Source organism: Vicugna pacos, chromosome 17 (genome assembly GCF_048564905.1).
Source record: "Vicugna pacos chromosome 17, VicPac4, whole genome shotgun sequence".
NCBI lineage: Eukaryota > Metazoa > Chordata > Mammalia > Artiodactyla > Camelidae > Vicugna > Vicugna pacos.
In genome coordinates, this window is record NC_133003.1 from 47,927,133 (window position 1) to 47,951,536 (window position 24,404).

Genomic DNA, 24,404 nt, shown 5'->3' on the forward strand with positions numbered 1-24,404 from the left:
TCTGATTTCTTTCCTGTAACTGTTATCTTATACAAATGCTTCTCAAACTTTCATGTGTCTATGAATCACCTGGGGATCTTGCCAAAAATGCAGATTCTAATTTAGGTAGATAGGACCCAGGTTCCACATTTCTAATAAACTCCCTGGGGATGGTACTTGAACTGGAAACAGGTTTTCAACCCTGATAGTACATTAGTTTCCCCAAGGGGCTTTAAAATATATCCATGGCCAGATTATTTCCTTTTTATGGCTGAGTAATATTCCATTGTCTGTATATGTGTGTGTGTGTATTTGTGTGTCTTTATCCATTCATCTTAAATTAACTACACTTCAATAAAAAATAAAACTAAAAAAAATGTATATCCATGGCCAGACCCCACTCCAGACCTCACTCCAGAGAGTCTGTTTTAATCAGTCTGGGGTAAAGCCTGAGCTTTTTCCCTCTACAAGCATCATAGATGATTTTTACATGTAGGGTGGAGTGTTAACACTCAAGCTTTAGTGAGCATCAGAATCTCCTGGAGGGCTCCCCCCTCTAATTCAGCAGGTCTAGAGTGGGTCTGATAATCTGTCTTTCAAACAGTTTCCCAGGTGATGCTGGTACTTCTGGCCCAAGGAGCATACTTTGAGAGTCACTGGTCAAATCCAAGCAACGGGACTACTCTCCCATTCTGGCTTTGCACATGACAAAAGATTCAAACAAATAAGCAAGAGACATGTGTATCAGCTCTCACACATTTTGCAAACCTTCACTCATTCTGGACTTTAGGCTTCAGACACCACTCTTGTAGATTTCCATCACTGTTTCATGGTCATTGGTGTTTATCCCCAAGGATTTTTTGCAACATTACTCCCTGGAAAGCTTACTATGTATCCTCACGTCCCTTCAGATCGTTTTTCTCTTCTTTCCTGGGGTCATGACAAGAGACTCAGAGTTCTACTCTTAAGTGCCTCCCCTGGCTCTTGGGATTGCCATCTTTTTTACTGCTGGTCTCAGGTTTATTACCATATTTTGACTTTCTGAAATCCGTATTGCCAAAGCCTTTTCTGTCCACTGGGCTATGTGCAGGCTGCTGCCCCCAGCTCGGGAGCTCAAGTGACACCGGTACTTTCCCCTAAGCTTCCTCTTTACCAGGTCTTCCCTTGCTGGTCCAAAGCAGGTTCAGAGAGGCAATTCTCTTCACTGTCCCTTGGGTGTGACGGTAAGCAGTGGTAGAGCATTTGATCCGCAAATGATCTGAGCACCTACTACGTACTAGGTGCTGTTCTAAATTCTTAAGGAAACAGCACATAGATAAGAAGCAAACCCCTTGCCCTCAAAAGCTTGCCTTCTACACGACGTGTCCAGCATTTCTCAGATGCCACCCTTGGGTCCAGAGGTGACCTCTTCAGGATGTACAACCAGATTCTGTCAGAACACCCCACCCCAGAGCTGTACTCTCCTCACTGACTTTCTTCTCTTCCTCCCTCGCCCCCTCGCTTCCACTTAGAAAATCTGGACATCCCAAATCGTTATTATGCTTGCTGTTACTTTATGTTCAGCCATCCCGTGGGCTCCGAGAGGACACGGAGATCCAAGCAGGCGGCTCCCCAGCCATGCACACACCTGGTTCCACAGCTGAGAAACTGCAGTTTCCTCTCAGCTGCAGGGATCTATTCAACACAAGAAAAGGAAAACCTAAGGAGCAAGTATTCTATGAGTCAGCCAGCCAGCGAGCAGCATCCATTGTTGGAGTAACTGGCGTATGTTTTACTTTTCTTTCAAACAAACAGGGCTCTCCAGCAAGTTCTGCATCTGGTTACTGAGCTGGACAATGATGGAGTCCATCTTGGTGACGGACATCCTCCCTGTGAACACTTACGACCACGCAAACAGGGGTCAGGCAGGTCAGACTGGTCCTAGAGCCAAGGGGGCAGGGCTGCCCTTACTACGGCCCAGGCATTTTGTGCGTAGAGATAAACTCATCAGGCACTTGGCAAGTGCTCAGCATCCTGTTAAGCGATTCACATTCATCTCACTTAATCTTGAAAACAGCTCTATGTGGGAGGGATTAATATCATCCTCATCTTAAAGAGCAGTAAAGAGAATAATTTCCCAGACACAAGGCCATGGACAAGTGGCAAAGCCGGGACTGGAAGCTGGGTCTCTCTGACTGCACCCAGCACCACTCAACACTAAATCGTAATGCCCAGAACGTGCTTTCCTGTTCACCAAAAATAGCAATTACAATCACCATGAACAAAGTAATAAACCCCTAACCACAATAAGATTTTACAAGTATATATATGAACAATACATAACAACAGTTATTATAATGCGATAGACTATTTAACAGTATTTAAAGTAATTCAGGAGAATGTTACAGAAGAATGTTCATACAGTTTTTTCAAGATGATTCTAACTATCTAAATACACAGAGAATTCCCGAAAGCAATACACAAAGTGTCTTAGGCAATTATGAATTACTGTGTTTTACTCGAAAATTTTCCCTGTACTTTTGGTTTCCCCCGATGATAGTGCAAGTTCATTACAAAGGGAAGTTCATTTTAAAATCATCCTGTGTGTTTCTGCTAAGATGCCAAGCTAGCACAGGCCGATGCTGGCCCCAGGCCCCGAATCATCCGTGGACATGAACTCTGTAGCACCTCATCTGGACCCTACATTTCCATTAGAATTTCCTGAGGGTGGGGTTTGAAAAATACTGACTCATAGGCTCCACCCCAGCTAATTAAAACAGAAATTGGGAGGCAGACCTAGACACTGATGTTTCTTTCAATCTTCCCACATCGTGCTTTTAAGAGAACCATGGCTACAGGGGATTAAGACTTGCATGGAATTCCTAGTGGAATTCGGAACAGTGAGCAACTCCACCTGCCGTGGCACTCGCCCCCTACCGGTCTCTGGCACACACTACCCGACAGAAGAGCCAGCACTCCGATGGGCCAGAACAACGGCCCAGAAATGGAAGTGTGCACAGTGGTCTTGGTCAAGAATTTTTTTAAAAAGCAATACACGTGGGAAGAAATTTTAGAATACTTGCTTATATTATACACAACATAGTCAATTCCAGATGGATGAAGGAGAGAAATGTCAAAAAAATAAATAAATAAGGGCCTTTAAAGGAAAATACAGAGGAATATCTTTTTGACCTGGGGTGTAGAAATGTAGAAATATCTTTTCTTAAAGAAGACGAGAGGAAGGCCAACCATGAGAGGAATGATTAATTTTAATTATATTAAAATGAAGACTACTGTTCATTAAAAGCTACTTGAAAGAAAGTGGAAGTAAAGCACCATCTCTAAGAAGGTACCTGTACACGTGCACCAGTAAAGGATTACTATTAGAAATACGTATCAGGAACACATACACACACGCATGGCATGTATTAGAAATACGTAGGGAACCCACACGTACGTAAACAAAATGTTTATGTGCACACACACTCACACACACACAGCTTGAATGCAGACCTTCCAAGTAAAAAGAAAGGTCTCTAAGGCGTCCCAGAAACTTTGTCTGAGGGGCTGGAAGGAGTGCGAGTATACCTGTGCATGAACTGTTTTTTTATTAAGTTTGAATAAATTGTTAAATAACCCAGGTTAAATAAACTGTATAAATATGCATGTATTTCATGGCACCCTGTAGGACAAAGTCAGAAATTAAATTTTGTCAGGATGCTCAGGAAGTCTACATCTCACATTAAATAAGCTAAAGACATGAATGTGTAAAACCAGAGTTACCAGTTAATCTCTCCACACTGAGAAATTAGTATCAAAGGGAAGACATTAAGACCATTTAACTGCTGTTTTCTGACCCTGTACACAGATCTGCATGGACAGTCCATTAGAATGTACTCAAAACAGGTAATGGAAAACTCAGCTCCAACTGGTTAAGCAATAAAATAATTGACTCCTATGAGTCAAAAGGTCCACGGCACAGAGTGCCTCGGGCAAGGCTTAATTCAGCGGTCTCAGGCTAGCCCCGAGGATTCAACTTCTTCCCATACGTTGCCTCTATTTTCCATCATACTGACACTCTCCCAGGATTACTTCTTCCTCTGGCTACAAAATGGTATCAGCAGCAATAAGGTGATATTCAGTTTTTATTTAAATTCAGTAAAAGAAGGATGGCTTCTTTCTGCCCGACTGTCAAATAAAGGTCCTAAACTGCACTTTGATTGGACTAAATTAGGTAAGTACCTGTCCATGAACTAAACACTGCAGCAAGAGGGCGGATTTAGGCCTGGGTCAGGGTCCGTCCCTGAATCAGTAACTATGACAGAAAGTATGGGTTTGATCAGATGTCCTGGCTGCTGGGGCACCTCATGTCCACAGCAAGAATGCATCACAGAGAAATGAAAGATCCAGGAAACACCCATTTCTATGCAGACCAATCTTCTCAGCTGACAGTGACCTATCACCCCAGTTCCGCTTAGTGCTGAAAACCCAACCTCCTGGGACCACACCCCAGCCCCCCCTGCCAGGGAAACTGGGATGACTGGTCCCAGTAACCCCACCCTCTCAGTCATCTCATCTCATGCTAATATCCCTGGCCTTCTGCTCCTTCTCTCTTGAACGGAAGAAATCTAGAAAAATAGGTCAAAATAAAGCTCAAGGATTTCATACCTGGGTAAGTCCGTATCTGTCTTCCTAGAGGGACCTTGTCAGAGCTACGCACCAATCTTTTTCAAAAGATCTCACTCACATCCATATTTTCTCCATCTCAAGACTTTCGTTCCATGTTAAGAATGAGACTTAAGGACTTACAGGATGTACGTACACTTATTTCAAACAAAAGCTTCCGGGTCAACTTTCTGACATTTGGAGAATAGGAATATAGGTATTACTGAATCCTAGAATTACACACATTTCCTCTCTCTCTTTGGGGAGAAACTCAAAAGTGAAAAGGACAAATGATATGCAAGCAAGAATTCCCCTACATTGCCACATACAGAGCAGAAAGCCACACTTGTCCCCAGTTAATCAGCAATGCAGAGGAAGCAATTTAAATATGAATTGGCCAAGTCTATTGCTTTGCATTTTATGAGGCAACCAGAACAATTACATTAATGAAGGCAATCAACACCCAAGAAGACCTGACCGACCATCCAGTTGAACTTGGTCTCCAGCAGATCCACTGGCCCCAACAGCACTGTGCTTTTTGTTTTCATGCTGTGGTTATAAACTTTTCCTTATGATGGTGTCTTTAGGGGAAAAAACTGTACGTTGTCTATCTCGAGGTTAATTACAAGAAGAAATATGTAATACAAGCTCCCAGCCACCACCACCTGATGCTGTTCAGTTGATTTCTCAAGAATACTCGTTCTTGAACTCTAACTAGAATCAACCCCCTACCCCAGGATAGCTGGCTAAAGGCAGGTTGGCGGGCTCCCTCTCAGCATCTCTGATTTAGATGCCCCGGAATAGGACATAAGAATCAGCATTTCCATCCAGTTCCCACTGCTGATCCTGCTCAGGAAGGACCACACTGAGAACAGTGCTTTAGGAGGACCATGGAAAAAGGCAGGGTAGAAACAGAGAAAAGCCATGTCCTTCCCGAAGCTCAGTGGTCTCACATCTACGTGAGTCCAAGTCTGTAACTCTGCAGGGCAAGTGGCAGAGTGGAGGTGGGATGTATGGGGAAAGCGGGTGAGGGGCTGTGTCACTGAGAAAGTATCCACATGAAAAAGAATACAGAAAAAAAAGTTTAAAATATTCAACAAGCTGGATGAAAGAGGATTATATTTGTCTGTAAGCAACAGAAAATTAAACCTACAGAAATTTGTTTTTGTAAGAAACAAAACAATTCTGTAAGCAGACAGTTGAGGCCGGTTGCAGCTATCAAGGATGATGTCAAGGACCTGGGTTCTTTTCCTTCTCCTGATGTGCCCCCCTTGATGTGGAAGTTTCCTCCTCACAGTCACAAAATGGCTGCTGCACCTCCAGACATTACACACATGCTCTAACCAGTAAAAACAAAAAAGCTCCAAGACATCTTCCTGGGGTTGTGTCTTTTATTCAGGAAGTAAAACTTCTCTCCAAGAGTTCTTAAGAGTTTGTTGTGTTGTACAGAAACATTCACAAACTTATCACTTAGCCCACTCTGAAACATGGCCTCTTCGACATACAAAGAACAGAAGTAGGTTACTTGGAATGCATCTTGGCTGAGAAAACAGTATCTGTCCAACTTACGTCCCAGGAGATGTCATATAAACTCTTCCTGCTTCTAGCAACTTCTTTATAAACGGTGACAGCTATGCAGGACACAAAACCACTACTACAAATAAGACAAATCTAGGAAACCTTCAAGTAACGTCAAATTCTCAAAAACCTACCCCAAGTGTTCAAACTGAGGGTGAGAGAGACTCCTGTGCTGATTCAAGGAGGCGGGGGCAGGTAGCAGGGATCTCACTGTGAATTCTGCCAGGCAGAGGATCTGAGCACCCACGTTCCACAAAGCTGCTTTGGGAAGCCTCCCTCAGTGAGCGCCATCCCCAGAGATGCTTAACTGAAACTCAGCACAGGAAGTCTCAGGGCTGGCGAGAACCATGGCGATCCATTTTGCATAGACCATTTGGCTGTTTCAGAAGCCTGTTTGCTCTCTGGGGAGCAGCAACTATCCTCACATCCACCCCCATTCTGAGTTGTATTTTAAGGCAAATTATCTATTCAGCCTCTGTTGCTAAGACGATCCATTTAGCAACCACCAGAGACGATCCATTTCAGGCTGCCATTTCTGTGCCCAACTGTCTTGGAACAGAACCGAGCCCGGATCTAATTCTGCCCCTCCCTGCTTTATTCCCTTCTCATCTGCTGTATACCAGAATTAAAATTAAGTGTATCTCGAACTTGTGGAGGTATGTTTCCATCCAAAATGGAGGAAGACCTAATCAAAGATACAGTAAAGTTTATTTCCATCCCCATCAAATCAGACTCCTGAACCTTTCATCAGTCTTTGCCCATAACACCTACTGATTGAAACGATTTTTAAATTTCTTTTGCTGATGTGTGTTCCCTATCTCCATTTATTAATTACATTACTAGACATCCAGGCAGCCCTTCAAAATCAAACAAGAAACCATGCAATCATTTCCTCTGTTCCATCCACCCAGCCAACTACTCAAGTACTGTAAAAATATTAAAGGGGCATAATGCTTACATTTATTTGCTGCTGAGTTCAATGCCCAGGCTTATATCCATCCGCCCCTCCCCACCAAGCTGCAGGAACACGTCAGGTGACTCTTGGTGTGTAACGATGACAGAGAAAGTGGGGAAAGGGTCACAGCCCTGTTAACTTGCTGTGTGTATTGGACACCGTGGAATTCCTCTCAACTACCTTTCATATTTCTAAACGGAGGGGCGGAGAAGCTGAAAGATACGTTTCCCAGATGCCTTTGCAAGTAAGATTCCGGATGCAAATTCGTTTTCACTATCTAAAAGCACACAAAGGAGATTTTGACAAGGAAATGCCATAGATTATATAAAATACTTAATTTATCTAGAAGAAGGCAAGAAAGGAAGAGAAAAAAAATTAAAAGTAGGACAAGTTGAAAACAACTAGTAAGAAGGTGGGTTTAAACCTAAATAAATGGGCGATTTTGTTAAATATATACGAGCTAAGTATGCTGATTTAGAGAGAGACTGTCAGATTTTTTTTTTTAAGAAAAATTTGAAGTTGCTTACAAGAGACATTCCTTAAATACACAGCACAGAAAGGCTGCAAGTAGAATAATAATGTAGTGGGCTGAATGGTGGCCCCAAAGATACCAGATGCTCATCTCTGAAATCTGTAAAGTTCTCCTCATTTAGAAAAATCATTTCCTAGTTTGCAGATGTGAGTCAGTCAAAGACCTTGCTATGGGGCAGTTACTCTAGATTATCTGGATGGGCCCTAAATGCCGTTCCAGGGGTCCTCATAGGAGGGAGACTGTGGGGCATTTGATACACAGACTAGGCGAAAGCGTGTGGTCAAGGAGGCAGAGACTGGAGAGATGCAGCCACAAGCCGAGGAATGCCGGCAGCCGCAGGCGCTGGGCAGGACTCACCCCGCAGGAACTCTGCAGGGAGTGCAGCCCTGCCAACCCTGGATTTCAGCCCGGTGACTGCATGCTTCTGGACTCCAGAACAGTGAGACAATACATTACTGAAGTCCCCAAGTGTGTGGTGATTTGTTACGGTCCCTCGAGGAAACAAAAACAAATGGAGAAGGATGTGCCTCGCAAAACCACCCAGAAGAAAGCTGATGCAACCACACTGGTGTCTCTGGTGCTGCTTCTTGCCATAGAGGGGGGTCTTTCACAGCAGCGGAAGGAGAAGACAACTGAGCTGTCTTCCTGCTCTGTCTGCTTTTCCCCTGGAAAGCAAGGTCTTGGAATCAAGTTTTCTCTAAGCTATTTTCAGTGTCCATTTTTCTTGCTGGTGCCAAGAATCAGTCTTCATAGACGCAGAGGACACTGCCCAATTCCAGTGACTTCACTCCCAGTCTGGTGACTACGGGGAAACATCTTAGGCTCCTAACTCCAGGGGTGGCTCCAGAGGTAGGAGCAAGTTTACTGGTCCTTACTGCCCTGAGACAGGACCAACCCACATTTTGCTGGGTTGCCATGTCTATTATGAGAAAGGCCTTTTAAGGAAACAAATACGTATTTTCCTTTTTTCCCACTGAAGTATAGTTAGTTTACAATACTGGGTTAGTTTCTAGTGCACAGCATAGCGAATTCAGGATTTTTGCAGCTTATATTCCACTCGAGGTTGTTACAAGACAGTATGTGTCATTCCCTGTGCTATACAGTCTGTCCTCGTTGCTTATTTATTTTACATATGGCAGACTGTATCTGCTACTCCTATGCCCCTAATTTGTCCCTCCCCACTTCCGTCTTCCCTTTGGTTCCCTCGAGTTTGTCTTCTGTGTCTGTCAGTCTGTTTCTGTTTTCCATAAACATTCATTTGTATTATTTTCCAGATTCCATATATAATTGGTATCATATAGTATTTGTCTCTGACTTTTTTCACAAAGCGTAATATTCTCTAGGTCCCTCCACATTGCTGCAGGTGGCCCTATTTCACTCTTTTTTATGGCTGAGTGCTACTCCATTGTGTATATATAAACCACATCTTAATCCAACGGTCAGCTCATGGGCACTTGGGCTGCTTCCATGTCTTGGCTATTGCACCCAGTGGTGCTACAAATACACATTTTCAATATAAAACTGCTAGGGCTCCTCCCAGAGCCCAGGAAGTAGTCAGGCTCCCAGTCTGTTAGCTCACAGAGAGGGAGCCATTCTGGGGGCAAAGTGTAGAACCACAACCCCAGCCCAATAGATAAGCCTGTGACACCTAAACCCCAGATTAAATCTTTTCCTGCTAAAATGCTTAGAGATTTCTGCATGACTGACACAGCTTTAAAACGCCACCCCGCCTCCCCAGGTCCCAGCCTCTCTTTCCGCCAACTGAATCACACTGTCTCTTTTACTGTTCTAGGAATCTGAAGCTGAACTATTTGGTTGTGCTCTGCTTACCAGAGGCATAAGGGACTATATTCCATTTCTGTCATTTGGCCTCATCACTCATCGTCAATGCAAAGTTCTTTTAACACCTTCCCCTGGGATTTGCGTTATCAAGAAGGAAACTATGTCGTGCTTCTGAAGAGGTGGAAGAGGTTCCTCCCCAAGGAATTCTGTTATTTTCTACCATAATTATGTTCACAATTCCTGCCCCGGGGAATTCCCAGGGATGGTACTGTCAACTGTATCAGCCCGCAGCCTCTTGGAGTGTGAACGTTACCGATAATCACACAGCATGAAAGCACGATCACTCAGAAGCCACAGAGCAGAGCAGAGCAGGACACCAAGTCACTGAGATACATTGGCCAGTGTGGGTTTAACCCCATGACCCACCAGGGAAGAAGAGGAGTCCAGACACACACCTCCTCAGGGAGCATCTGAAGCGCCCTAAGCCTGGGCGCTCCCATGGGGTAAGCTGATGTACCTACTATGTTTCTTTCCCGCCAAATATCCAACACAGGTCCTCCTGGAAGACAGGCACGAACACCTCCTTCGCAATACGGTGTCTGCCTTAGTCTGTTTGGGCTGCTATAACAGAAATACTGTTGACTGAGGAGCTTATTAACAACAGGAATTTCTCACAGTTCTGGAGGTTGTAAAGTCCAAGATCACGGTCTTGGCAGATTCAGTATCTGGTGAGGACCCACTCCCTGGTTCACAGATGGCTGTTTTTCTGCTATGTCTTTACATGGTAGAAGTGACCGAGGAGATCTCTGGGGTCTCTTTTATAAGAACATTAATCCTATTCATGAGGACTTCATCTTCATCACATTATCAGCTCCTAAGGGCCCCACCTCTAAAACTGTCACTGTCACATCGTCAGGAGGTAACACCTGGATGTGGTGGGGACCCAAACATTCAGTCTCCAGCAGCGACACTCTCACTTCCATGAGGGCTGCATGCTGTCTTCTTTTGGCATACATCACATTCCTATCGCCATAAAAGGCACACGGGAGGGTTCAACACGTGCCTGTTAGATGAATAATCCGAATCAATCTAATAGCAGCCCTGCCAAGTGGCTTTATGGTCCACACTGAGCAATTAAGACACCATTCACAATGTAGCGCTAAGTAGGCAGGATGTCAGAACAGATGGGCGGGTCCGTCAGGAATGAGACCAGAGTCCTTACAGAAGAGACCCCGGAGACCGCCCACACCCCACCCACCCGGTGGGCACGCAGAAGGAGAACGTCTTCCTGCGCATCAGAAAGCTAGTCCTCTCCGGACACTCAACCAGCCAGCACCTAGATCTTAAACGTCCCCGAACTCTGAGAAATAAATGTTTGTTGTTCGTAAGCCATTCAGTCTATAGTCTTGTTACAGCAGCCCGGAGGGACGAAAGGCATTTGTCAAGCCTGTTATGTGAAGAAGGTGAGACCCTGTGGACAAGAGCTGGTGTGAGTCCGAGCAAGAAAAGACACAGCGAAATAGCTCAACAGAGAGAGAGGGGAGAAGGAGGGGAATAGGGACTAAAATGCTGAGCAACCGAGTGGGGTCTTGGACCCTGAGTCGTGGAAGTGGCTGAGGAATAGTTAAAAGTTGGAAGAGTGAACACTGAACTTTGAGAACTTTCTTTAAATGCTGTGGTTTAAATCACTTCATCATTCCAAATCTTCAGACAAGTCTTTTATGAACATAAACTCCTTGTAAGTGAATTGTCTGGCACCATACAAGATGGTATTTGGAAAGAACATTATGTTTCCACAGGTGGAGGAACGGAATTCCAACACCTGAATTGGCAGGAAAATCTTTGTTGATATATGGGTCACATTTATAAGTGACCTTATTAACTGAAATCTTATCACAACATCCACCGTTTGTCCCAGTTCTTTCCTCTGGACCCACACCAAGCCAGACGACACGCTCTGAGCTGTGGCTGCCCAGATGGTCTTCTCTCTCCAGACCAAGCTGGCCTCTCTCAGTAGAGATTCAGTTTTGTCTCTGCCACTCAGCCTGCTGTCCAGTAAACAAGCTGTAGTTTTTTCAATATTTCTATTAAAGCACAAAGAGAACTGAACAAAACATTCCCGAAATAGCCGATCCATTCTGTGAGGACCAAGGATGCCTCAGATGATATTTACACTTGTGCTGCTGTCACACCAATGAACGGACATTACTGAGCCAGCAGCAAATTGAAACCCCACATCACTGCTCAGTGGGTTGCTTCTCAGTGATGCCCCCACCTTACCCGGACTTGGCAGTTAGAGTTTTCTTTGGATTGATACGCATAAAACTACACTCATCCCTCTTAAATTTAATCTCCCTGGCATAGACTGCTTATTCCAGGCAGTTGAAGTTATTCCAGAATCTGATTCTTGTTACCTTTTTTATAATTCCTTGAAAATGTATGCCATCCCTGAATTTGTGATTCATGAATTCTCTACCTTGACCCAAGACCCTGTGATGCAAACCTGAAGAACATCTCTCCAAGTTAAACAGTGAATCTTGGATAGAAAGGTGCATCTGACCTCAGTATCTGCCTCCCATCTCCTGCCGCTCTGAGCTGGCTCTGAGGGCTGGCTCCCCCAGGGGGCTCTCTGGAAACCCACCGTGCATTCAAACCTTGGGCTTGAAATGTAGCCATGTCAGTGTATAAAGTATCCAAGTCCCCGGTGATTACCACAGTGTCTTGCGTGGACTAAACCCTCTAACAGTCACCCAGCTGATGCCCTATAGATGCCTCTATGTCCAGCCCCCTGGAAACTCAGCAGGGCTGATGCATGAATCAAGCTGAACATTATCTCCACCCCAAGGTAACTCAGCATCGTAAGTGAGGAGACGAAATGAGCATGATTGTCCATTCCTCTGCTTACTCAAAAAGCTTAGCCAGATCTGTGCCTTGCCATCCAGAACTTTCCCTGAGGGTTCTGCTGTTGTCTGATTGAACCCTGGAGATCTGTGATGCAGAATGGCAAGAATACAAAGAAAGTGACCAAACTAGAAAGGCAGGAAGGAGGGGGCAGGAGGCATCAGGGCAGCCCTGCAGTGAAGGGAATCACGGAGTTGGGAGACAAAGGAGCAGAAGGTCTTGGGTGCATGAGGGAAATGGATGTAAAATGAAAGGAAGTTCTAAGAACTAGCACACTGGACTATTTTCCTCCTTCTTGGTAATTTAGAGACTCAAGTGAAAATTTTTAATTATTTTGGAATTATCCTTTGGTTCTCGGACCATGCCTCTTTGACCAAAGCAGAATTCTTCAACTGAATCACGTACATCTCTAGCTTCTATGTACTTTCCCCCTAACAGAATACCTCCATTTCAGTTCATCAGTGGTAGAATAAAAAGGGTTCACATCTTTGCTTTTCCTCTTTTTAATTTGGCCAAGAATATCGCTGAAGAAAACATAAGAAATGGGCCGGATACTTCACAGGTATTACTTCATTACTTCCTCATGACAAACCTTCAGGTATTTATTTCAACACTGTCACAACTACTATAAATTGAATTATATTCCCCAAAATGGTGTGTTGAAGTCCTAACCTCCAGCACCACAGAATGGGGCCTTATCTGGAAGCAGGGTTACAGCAGGTGTAATCAGTAAAGAGGAGGCCACGCTGGAGCAGGGTGGACAGACCCACAATCCAATAGGACTGCTGGTGTCCTTCTGAGAGGGAATCAGACACAGACATAAAAGGAGAAGACACAGGCGATGAGGACATCAGAGACTAGAGGGACGACATCTGTGAGCCAAGGACACCAAGGAATGCCAGCAAGCCCCAGAAGCTGGAAGAGGCAAGACAAGATTGTCCTTACAGTTTTCAAAAGCAACGTAGTCCCTCTAACATCCTGATTTCAGACTTCTGGCCCCCAGAGCAGAGAAAGGACAAATTTGCCTCGTTGTAAGCCACCCAGTTTGTGGTTCTTCATTACAGCAGCCACGGGAACCTAACATAATCATCAGGAGTCAGGTCCTAAAACCCAGCAGAGCTGGTTTTCGATCCTAGCTCTGCCATGACTTGCAAAACCTTGTGTAAATTAAGTGCAAATTTCCTCATTTGTAAGACGCAGATAATGGTGTCTACTACATAGATCTTTTAGAAAATGAATTAAATGGAAATCTCTGTGCTCTGCTTATGCTAAACTGTTCCACCAAGTAAGCATTTAATAAATGGCATCTTCCCCTACATCATCCCCACGCTCTGCACGTCTTCCTCCTTGTAAGTAAAGAAACTGAAAAACAGGTTAAAAACCCATGCCCAGTGGCGGAGCCGGAGTTCAAAATGAGGTCTCCCTGCCTCCAAAGAGGATGTAAGATTCCACTGTAGCCATTAGGACAGAGGTGATGTTTGCTCAGGAATCTGGATGTGTTCTGAGGAGCTGGATGGTGAGAGGTAAAATCTTGAAGGTGAGGCAAGAGGAGAAATGAATTTAGAATTCAGTACACAGGGTGATGTCCAGAGGGGAGCCTCTGTAAGGCAGTCAGAAATGCGAAGATCGCAACTTTGTCCTCCCAGTTCTGGCCGGCGCTGTCCCTCGTGCCGAGCCCCAGCGTCACCCTGATGTTCATGTTAACACTGCCGTTTCTTTCAAGAAACCATGTTTCATCCCCTCAACGTGACCAAGTCTCTGGAAGGTATCCAACTCCACAATAGCCTCTGCTCCTTAGGAGATGCAGCAGTCTGGCTGCCTTTCATCCAGCGCGTGGTCCCCGCCTGGGGCAGTGCTCTAGGCAGTATGAGGGCTGCCTCCAGCGGCCAGTGACAGTCTGCAAACCCAGCCACTCTGTCCTACTCTGCGGGCATCTCTGCTTCACACGCAAACGCGGCACTGGTCCCTGAGCCAGAGGCACCAGTAACACTGGGCCCATGATCAAAGCTGGATGTGATCTAAGTATCTTTTAAAAAGCTAAATGATCGAGTTTCATGGGTATCAGCATCCCACAGACTCTGGAGGGGCTGTATTTATTTTCAAGCAGAAATGGACTAAAAGGAGAAGAGACAAAACCTAGGGAAATGAAATTTGCTACAGTAAATACTAAGGACCCCTGTCTGGTCCAACCCCCATGTTATGTGCATTTTCCATACAAGCAAAGTGCGGCTCAGACAAAACCTAATTCCAGCTCAGCCACTCATCAGCGGTGTGTCCCTGGACCCAGGCCGTACACAGCTAGTTAGTGACAAGCCACATCACAGAGTCGTGTCCTGTCTCCTCACTCAGTGCAGCCCCCATTTTCCACGGGAAAGGATCGCACCTAGAAGTCAACAAAAGCAGAACTGAAGGAGGATTAATGAAATGGCTGCACTCAGGCCAACAGACTACTTATTCTTATGCTCGCCCTTCAAAGGGTCCACTGATCTGACTGACCGGCTGCTACTCAGTTCCAAGCCCATTGCTAAAACTAAAGCTATTAATCTCACTGTTTCTACTTTATTCCAGTATCAAAAGCTATCATCATGCTTGGTCTCTGAGTCAGTCTCCAAGGAGGTCACAGAACTGTACCCTCACAAAGTAGGCTAAATACCAAGATAAAGAGATGGGAAAGTGACAACCACTGGCCTCTACAGAAGTGGTCGCCTGGAGGCATCCTGACGCCACTCCAAGTCTGCTGATGAGAAAATGATTCTGTTGATTGTTATGGATGCCGTATTGTTTGAGCTGTGGCTAAGTAATCACCCAGCCCCAGCCCTAAGGCGGGTTCACAGTTTTGAAGGCACTAGCCGGCTTTGATTCCCCTTCGCCAGGCACACGTAAGAAAGCTGCCTCTTTTCTTCTAAGCTCCAGGACCCGGTCTCTGAGTTATTTGGCCTGTCAGAGACAGAGCCGATCTTTGGGCAACAGAACAAAAATTAGAAACTGCACTGGTAAGCAAGGAATTTGCAGACTCCGGGCCCCTGCTCTCTCCTTAATCCCAGCTGAGTCAGTGGAATTTTGTGTTTACCCAGGGGAAGGCGTTCCCCTCGTGAATCCTGCACCTCTTTAGTGGCACTGCTTGCAAAGCTATACACAGGGGTTTTTAAAAAATTGAACAATTTAATCTCTCCTTGTTATGCCACAACCACCAGTTAATGCAATTTCTGAGGCAGCATTTAAATGTTACATCCCATTTCCTTTGACATGGGAAGTAACAATAGGCGGGGAGAGCACGAGAGGGCAGCCAGCACTGCATTAGCACACCCCCAACTGGGGTGAACGTAGGGTGCCCCCGGGTCATGCAATTCCAAGAACCTATGAGGCACATGTACATTCAGTTAACTAGATTAAAGGAAAAATAGCTTTAAAAACTTGACAACTTCTTACTTGTACTAAAAAAAATCTTTTTTTAAAAACCTCAAACTTGCCCACTATAGAGGAGGTTTAGAATTAAAACATGAATCAATCTTTTATGACAAACCCAAGGCAGGGTTCTTTTTCTAGACTCCAGCAGGAGCTTGCTGCCTCGTACCTCCAGGCAAAATTTGCTTCTCTGTCCCCTTTTGTTCTTTTCCTTTCTTCCCTCTCCCTTGGACCTTCTTTTCTGCATTCAGAAGGCTCCAGTCATAGGCAGAGCTTCTCTGAGGGGACCTACCGGGCGCAGCTGGCCTGCTACGCGTGCCTCTCACTTCCGGCAGAGTCCGCCCGGGCATCTGGGGTGCCTGGTGCTCCTCGCACAGCCGGATCTGATGCACCGAGGTGAGGCGCCACAAAAAAAGACATTCCAACAGTCCCACTCCTGGGCATATCACCAGAGGGAACCTCAATTCACAAAGACACATGTACCCAGTTCCTACACTCCTAAATTCACCAGAATTCATTCGTAAGTAACAAAGACCCTCTTGTCTTCGAGATTATCATCACAGCAGTTTCCATTCTGATTCAGATAAGGCTGCCATGGTATGAATATCCAGGAAACTTCTCTTTGAGATGTGATGCTAGAGCCAATTTTGGAACTGCAGTAGTTTACATACACACATGTGAAAGCTTGGAAATTTTCATTCACCTCCTAAAACGATTTCACTCGGCATATCAAAGGCATCTACGTAAACACAAAGAGTATTCTTTAAGGAGCTGACCAGGCTTCTCAGCTACATACATCAGTACTGACCAGTCCTTTATTTTCAAAATATTCTTTTTTTCAGTTTCTGTGATAGAGCAATCTCTTTAATTTCTTCCTACCCTTCTTACTGATCTGATTTTTCTATAAATCCATTTCCCTCATTCTTCTGTACTATGTCCCTAAATTACCATATCCATCCCACCTATCTGCAGATGATTTATACATTTCTCTTTCTGAGTGTAACCTCTCCTCTAAGATTCAGAACTAATACATCCAAAAATGCATGTTGTTTTCTTCTTGGATCGCTCAAAGACAGCTCCAACTCAACATGTCCAAAATCAAACTCACCAGTGTCAGGCCTGCCTTGGTCTTCCTTCAATACTCTCTCTCCCTGTGAGCGGTTCCACCAACCACAAGCTAGAACCCTCGCATCATTCTTGCTGTCTTCCTTGTCCTCATACCCTACATCCAATTCCAGACTTTCTCTTCTGCCTGAACTCCCGCCAAGAGCTAACTTCAAGCCTCTCTTGCATGTTAGCAAAAGAATAGCAAGCATCCCATAACATCCAGACCGATGCATAAATGAGAAATCTGAGTCATTCTGAGTAACAGCCATCGACTACCGCAGACACTAGAAAAACTGACCCAAAGAAACTGGAGCAACAGGGGCCTAGGGACATAAGATCTACCTGTCACCTCAGTCATTAACCTTGAAGTTTAGCTGCCTGGGGACACTCAGATGCCAGATCTCAGGGGACTTTGCAGGGATGGCCAGAAGTTTGGGGAGCTCAATACGAGTCATGAGAACCACAACCTTTGATCCCACTTCCTTTAACAGACTTAGCATCTTATTAAATTAATCACACTCTTAGTTAAGTGAAATGTGGCTGAGATTGTCATTTTTGGCCCCTAATCATCTCTGAAGAACCAGGCACAAGTTAAGACAAGGCCCGTGCTTTAGAACAGAGACCTCTTTGGGAATCACCCAATAAAAACCAATCAATCATTTGACGAAAGCTTTATCTTCACCAAAAAAAAAGTTACTATCCATACTACCTCCTTTAGTAATTCAACTTAACTCTGAGCATCATCTGGCTGCTTCTGAAAACCGATCCACCACGTAAGACTCAAACTTGCCAACTGGTCCAACCTAATGAGAAGCTTGCTGGAAAAGGCAGTGGTGTATCTGGTGCCTTGGCAGCCAAGAGAAGTACAGCACCACCCAGATTTTAATGAACTTCCACACTTCAGTATCGCTGTACAGACCACTAGGTCAGTTAGGGTCCTCTGTTCACTATTTGGAACTGCAGTTTAAGGGAAATTACACATGGAAAGGTCTGTTTAGAGGGAAACAATGAAAATGATCATGAGCACATAACCAGAATTCATGAGCAGATTACCTGAAAAACTAACTGCAAAACTAGTTAAAACATTTCTTAAAAAACATAAGATTAAAAAGAATGCAGCTCAAGGGTAAATCAGCTTTGAGTTTCTTCGTTAGGGCCCGAAGAAGCAGAGGGATGGACTGAAGGCAGAGGAGAGCAGAAGGAAGAACTGCTAATGGGGTCATATGAGCATGGAGAAGACGCCCCGGAAGAGAGCCATCCCTCAATTACAGCTACATTCAGCCTTGTCAGAAGGACACTTGATTAATTCAAACAGACACTCAGAGAATATTTACTGGTTGCCTACCGTAACAGCAGGTCAGAGCGATTCAAAGATATTAGCTGGGTCTCTGGACTAGAAGATTCTCAAGATTCCTCCTAAAACTACGTTTCTTTAATTCCTTAGCTCTGTCATTAGGTTCAGCTATCAAATTGCAAGTTACAGTTCTTTAACGTTCTCCAGTAGCAGGTCTGTGGTCTCTTTAAAAGATGATTGTTGCCCTCCCTTTTACCACCGTGTGTACCTTAGAAACAAAAAGAGATGAAGACAGACAGAAAGGGGTGTACGAGTTCTGGGTTAGCTGTGAGCCTTCTCAGTGCTGGAAAGGAAGCACCTTGACCTTCGCCTCCAGGGTGCAGGAAAGATCCAGGGCATTTCACAGTTGAAAGCCAGATCCCAGAAGTAAACCGTCTGCAAAGCTACTTCACTGGGCGATTCTACAAGGTTTCTAGCTTTACAGCTGGGTATACCTGGGGTATGTCGGGGCCACCAGTAAAATTTCCCGGATTTCCTCTCAAGGTTGGGACCCTAGTGACATTTTCTTTTCATGGGACCTCTCCACTCAGTTTATTTAGATTCTGGGATCTCTGCCAAGACATATGGACTCCTAGAATTTTTCATTGAGCTTGTCTTGGTTTGGTTTACCTCAGCAGCAGAGAAAATAAAAAGAGGACCAGAAGTTTATTTGGGAGGAAACCCAGTAGTAGAGGGGAGAAAAGAGACAGAACACACACCACAAGGGGCATGTCATTAAGAAAGATTCCTCTGGGAGTAACTAGAACAATCTGACCAGGAAACTCTGAGAACTAATAGCGAATTGTGCCCGCAAAATTACCCCAGCAAAGGCAAGGGAGTCCCCCTCACTCATTAGTTGGGGGCTGGTCTCAGGAGGCATTTATTTTCTGGTATTTCTGTCTGCACGACTTAGAAGCAGGATGGTCTCGGCCGCTAGAGAACACTCCTCAGGCTGAGACAGGCTGGCAGCTGAAGTCAGTCAGAGCACGGTGCTGCGGCCGGGGCCAGGAACAGAAGCAGAGCGTGAGCACGCCCTGCTAGGGGAGCTGCGCTTAGAGCCGACACTCCACGCCAGCCATCATCTTGGTTGGCTGGCAGAGGTGAGTATGTGCTCCAACTACCTATGTTCCACTACTAGAAATAACCTCCTGCTTTACAACTGCAGCCTTCATGATTGCCCACACTGATAAACCACTGTGCCAGCATCACAGACATGGAAGGCAACACAATGGTTGTGGACATTAAAAAATAAAACAGAAAGGAAATGGGAAAGAGAGCTTCCAAGACTAAGATCTCTCCTCTAAATCTATCCCTATTACATCTACTCACTCATGGTATTCTTTCAGGTATAAATTATTAAAATTCTTATTTTATTCATCTGTTTATAGTCCATTTGGACTGATTTTTGTGATACATGTTTAGAGGATCAAGGAAATTTCACTGACTTTCTGGCTTTGGATTTATGGATGCAAACGATGGAGTGCAACAGCAGCAAAATGTGTATGGAGGTTAAGCAGGATTGTCCAATGAACGACCCCAGGTTCTTTCTCTGGGTTGCTTGGCAACAAGCTCTCTGGGATGTTGGCCTTTCCGCCTCACCTGGAGGGGCCACAGCCAAACTCAACTTCCCACAGGGCTACGGCCTGTCTAGCAGCCATCTTGCTTCAACGAGGCCTCCCCACTACCGGGTTCTGGCCCAGGTTTCCAGGTGTTGAGCAACTGCTGTCTCCTAGAACTTGCCTGAATCTCAGGCACCTAAGCGTCGACTGCCTGGAGTCTAAGCAATCCGGTTGTCTCTGGCCCTGTGAGACCCCTCTTGTTCTCGGCCCATTAAAGGGGAGGGCAGCAGATTAGGATTAGGATCCTTCTGCTTTTCCACAGCCACAAGGCGATACCTGCAGATGCACTCTGGACCAGTCACACTTCTCTGAAGGTTGACAGGGGACCAGAAAGCCGACGTAAACCACCAGCCTTCTGCTCACAAATCCAACTTGTACCATGGGACTGCTGTCCACTCCAAGTCATTGCACATGACAATGAAAAATAGGTCGTTACAATAAACGCTTAGCTGAATTCACAATAAATTATGTTAAGAAAAAAATAGCACTCCAAAATCAATTAGCGGGGAAGGCAAGAGCATCTAAATGAAGTTGTACCTCAGTGTGTTGTTTTAATACACACCAGGTAGCTGGAAGAGACACAGCAAGCAAGGATAAGTAAAAAGGAAGATTTTGACACCTGACACCTGCAAGCAATATGAGTTTGTTATGTCTTCACTGTTCCCTTCCTTGCAAGGAAGGCACTGAGTCATTTGAGGGAAGAACTGGGGCTGGGCCAGGATTTGGCCTTGGCTGTCCACCAAGAAAACACAGCTCACAGCAAAAATGACCATATGTACGGTCATCATCAATGGAGGCAGACAAACGACCACGTCTAGCATGCTGTTTCCCACATATTATATATAACGTGCCAAAACTAAAGGAGGACTTCTGCAGCTGTGTTATCTTTCTATTTAGATGTTTCCCTCCAATGAGTAGCTGTTCTAATCAAAAGTCAGCAACTAGTCAGGCTAAGTAATAAGACTAGAAAGACCTGTGCATTCAGCTCTTACCTACCGAGCACCTAGTCCTTGATAGGCACTACAGATGCAAGAACAGAGGCACAGTGCGAGCTGGGGAGCAGCTCAGAACGTGATGGAGGAGGTGGAGGAGGGCAATCAGTCCTCCGTGAACAGAAAGTCAGATAGCCAAGATTTCAGAGGGCCCTTTTCTTAGCATGTCCCTGGTGCCTACACAGACTGTATCTTGCTTAGTCCTCACAACAAGCCCCAGGTAGGCAATCATATTCCCATTTCACAGATTTTAAAAACTGAGGCTTAGAGAAGCAAAACTAATCTCTAGAAGAGCAATTTTAACCAAATGGTAAAAATGGTAACAGATGTATACATGATGGGACAGAATCCCTCCTGGAGGAGGGAAGGAATGGAGGGTCTGAAAACATACCAGAGATGAATGAAGAGTCAGAAATGCCATGCATTTCACGGGAGAGCAGGAACATGCATTCAGGGAAGAGGAAATAGCATGTGCAAAGTCACGAGGCAAAAGACGACGTGGTGTGTTCCATGTACAAGGAAAATTCACAGACATTACATTTCAGGCAGCAGATGGAGGGTAAGCTGGGCTGGACTGTGAAAGGGCATACGGGCACAGATAAAGACGTGAGATGTTCTGCAGGCAGTGGGGGTGCTAAAGACTTGTCATCAGGACTGTGACAGGTTAAATCAAGCCATCAGGGTGCCCTGTTGCTTATACAAGACTTCTGCAGCAGAGTCGTCAACAACAAGGAGAAAGTATCAACCATGCAGGAGTGAAGGAATGATGCCCTTCTCAATCTGAAAGGAACATCCGCAAGATACAATCACTGAGCATCTGTTATGTGCTGGGCTTTGGTGCAGATCTTTTTTCTCCTGATGTGATCTTATAACTCCCTAAAGAGATTTTGCTACAACTAGATAGCAGAGGTTTAGCTTTTTGAAATCATCAGTCCCCGACAGTGGTACAAGCTGCAAGACAGAGTTGGAGATAGGAGATTAAGCGGCTCGGAGGTTTGGGCTGCTATCTTGTTTTAGCAGGTGTACCACACTTGACACAGTCCTCTGCGTATGATGGTAACTGATAAAGTAATTACTAGGGTAAACCTCATTAATTTATACCATTTGTGGAATAGCCTGTGTAAATTAATGAAAATACTAAATTCTAAAGACAGAGTTACATTCTCAAAATCAGATTTTCTTGAAGTGAGCTGCAGGAGATGCCAGTTCCTGAGACTGTCTGCAAAACGACAATGATGGGAAAGACGAGGGTGTGCATGAGGATCGTCTCAGTCATCTACTGCTGGGTAACAGGAGCTTAAAATATCAACTATCTTATTCTATTTCAAGCAGGTCTATTCAGATAGGGCTTAAATGGCCAATTACTCTGCTCCTCCTGGCATCAAAACTATGGTCATTTATGATATTCCATTGGCATCTGGGCTGGGCTGTAGAGTCAAGTCTGGTTTCACTAACACCTGGTACCCTGACGGGGATGGCTGCAAGGCGAGGCTAGGCTGGGTCACCCTATCTGTTCAAATTGTCTTAGGACCTATCTCCAGCAGAGTAGTTGAATTTTTTTACATGGTGACTCAGGATTATAAGAGACAATGGTGGAAACTGCAGCTATGTAATGGTTAGGTCCAAAACTACCATCACATCATTGGTACCATATTCTACTGGCCAGTGAACTCTCAGGTCAGCCCAGACCCAAGGAATGGGAGGTCAGACATCACCTTTTGGTGGGAGGTTCACCTGCAGATGTAAGAGGGGATGAAATTATTGATGGCCATCTTAGAGATAAGCTACCAAGATGGTGGCAAGGATCATAATAATGTTATTTGAAGCCAGCATTTGGTTTCACAAACTTTTTCCAATGAATGGTCAGATAGTAAATATTTTAGGCTTTGTAAGCCACATACAGTCTGTTGCATATTCTTCTTTGTTTTTAACAACCCATTAAAAATATAAAAGAAAAAACGTTATTAACTCACAGGCTAAACTAAAACAAGCCACAGGCTGGATTTGGCAGCTGGGCTGTAGTTTGCCAACCCCTGAGCTGGGGGTTCCGTGAACAAACACACTTGTGAGGCTGTGTGCTTTGTTTCCAGAGCTTCACAGCACACGTTAATATAATAAAGGCTGGAAAGTGTCCAAAAGAAGTCTGCTTAATACCACATTTCACAAAGTTATATTGATTAATTTTTCTGCCTAAAACCTATTTTAAGCGGCCTCTCAGGAAACATGGCTCTATATAATGTAAAATTAGACTCTGACCAAGAAATGGACCTAGGACTTAAAGATTTTAAAAAATTAACAGATTAAAAAAATTGATTTCTATAAAACATTAGCTGGATATAGGCAATGAGTTCTCTAAAGTATCCCAAAATATTTTGTCCTTCTAAGTAGCTTAAATCTCCTCTTTATAGTGGTATTTTAAGCCCACATGCATTTAAAGAATACCTGTTGTCCAATATTACAAAATTATATTCCAGCATATGCCTAAAATCTCAGCGATTTACAGTTAGAGATTTCAAATCAGTAAGTCAATGCCAGTCAGTACAGTACTGTCACAAGCGTGTAGGACTTGGACCTGGGGCCTCTGGATAATGTCAAAATGTTGCCACTTAATAGCTGTGGAATTTAAAATAAGTGACTGCCTTTCTCCAACCCCTGATGCCCTGTTTGTTGGAAGAGAGGAGGCCATTTACCTCCCAAGAATGTTTTGAGGACTGCAGTGAATAACAGCACACAAGGGGAAATGTTTCACAAATTCCTAAGTCACATGCAAAGCTAAGTTTCCAGCCTTGTACAGAAATAGCATCATTAGTATGAGTGGTCTCTTATTTTAGGTGACTTCAAACTCACTAAATTTTGTTTCTCTTGTGGGTAGCCAGAGGTAGAACTGGGTGGTATACAGTCAGCCTGCCCAGGTTTGAACTTGAACCCTGTCTTATTGTCTGTGCAACCCTGGGCAAGGTTCTTAACCCGTCTGAGCCTAGACTGTCTCATCTGTAAAAGGCCAACAAGCCACCTAATTCACAGGGTCATGACAAGACTTCAGTGGACAGGAGTATACAGTATTCCAGTGCTTAGTGCCTAGTCTGCTACAAGGTAAGCAGTCATCAAATATAGGTATTGTAATTGTTAAAATTACTAATTATTAATGACCCTACTACAGGAATCTGATAAATAACTTTAGATCCCAAGATTCATTTTCCTACTTTGTCCAAAATTATTTGATGATAATGGATGCCAATAATAAATCCATCACCAGTTAATGATTACCTAGTGTTTACTATGCTCCTAGGCACTGGTCCAGGAGATTTACACGTATTACGTATTTATTCTTACAATAGTTCTGCAAGGAAGGTACTATAATTACCCTGTTGATGAACAGGAATGCTCTGTGACTGGCCTGAGGTCACATGGATGGTTAAATGTGGAGCTTGTATGCCAGCTCCGGATAAGGTTTCAGAGTGATGAGTCTTGACCACTAACTGTCACGTTTGGAAGAAGAAAGACTGGGAAGAAAAAGTGAGGGTTAGATATGCCAAAGAGAAGCAATGTCAGGAACATTCAGGTGGCAGGGAAGAAC

At 44.5% G+C, this 24,404-nt stretch overlaps 1 long non-coding RNA gene across 4 annotated transcripts in view; it reads right to left on the reverse strand.

The window, feature by feature from the left end:
* LOC140686812 (uncharacterized) overlaps window positions 1–24,404 on the reverse strand; it is a 137,104-nt gene that overhangs the window by 107,124 nt on the left and 5,576 nt on the right. The gene's annotated exons all lie outside the window — the stretch shown is intronic.